Source organism: Coenobita brevimanus, chromosome 71, assembly GCF_032717465.1.
Source record: "Coenobita brevimanus isolate Jiangsu-jjx chromosome 71, ASM3271746v2, whole genome shotgun sequence".
Lineage (NCBI taxonomy): Eukaryota > Metazoa > Arthropoda > Malacostraca > Decapoda > Coenobitidae > Coenobita > Coenobita brevimanus.
In genome coordinates, this window is record NC_137024.1 from 31561151 (window position 1) to 31562067 (window position 917).

Consider the following 917-nt stretch of genomic DNA (forward strand, 5'->3'; position numbering starts at 1 on the left):
TAATAATAATAATAATAATAATAATAATAACACTAATAATGTGATATAATAATGATAATAGTAATAATATAGTAATAATAATAAAAGGAAGAAGAAGGAAAAGGAGAAGGAGAACAAGGCTTCCATTAACCTATTAGCTGCCAGAGCTCCTGTGCCAGGGATTTTGCTGGAAGGGTGCTGGGCGTACCACCCTCCGCCTATCGGCTCTGTCGCTAAGCTCATAGGTCCCTACCCCGGGGTTTCCTTCTTTATTAAATTTTGAAAATGCCCAGTTCCGTCCTATATTGAGGACACTTGGCGCTAATGAGTTAATGGCTATGGACTCCACGAGGATCATTAATTCCTACAATTCGATGACGCATTAATTCGTTTTATTCTTGTTTCCTCCAGACGATTGTAATCAACTTAGAGGAGCGTCTGGCAGCTGACGGGTTAGTAGACGCTGGACTGGACCCTTCCAGTGGCAAAAGTTTCTAAGCCGAATAGTACTGTATGGAGGCGGCAAGAGATGGAAAAAATATGTAAAGCACGTTACCGTAATCAAGAGGTTAAGGCAGACAAATTGGCATGCTGGTCTCCCCCCAAAACACAACCCGCAATAACTTGTTACATCCAGGTCCACAATGCACCGCTGGGAGACAAGGACAGGGAGAATATTCATGCTAACCCACGCACCACCGGCTGTCCAGGATACCGGCAAGGATGTATGAGACGTGGATTAGATTCACAAAAACAGGAAGAAAGTGACCTCTAGGGTTGCGTCTCCTGTACGGACTTGTGGTGGTGGGTGTGGCTGGCGTCATGTGTATACAGACTGTGCTGCACCGCGTCCTATTGCCCGAGCACAGGAGACTTCGTAATATATCTTCCTTCGCGATACATTTTGCATACTACACTGTAATATTTTCTTACTTGTC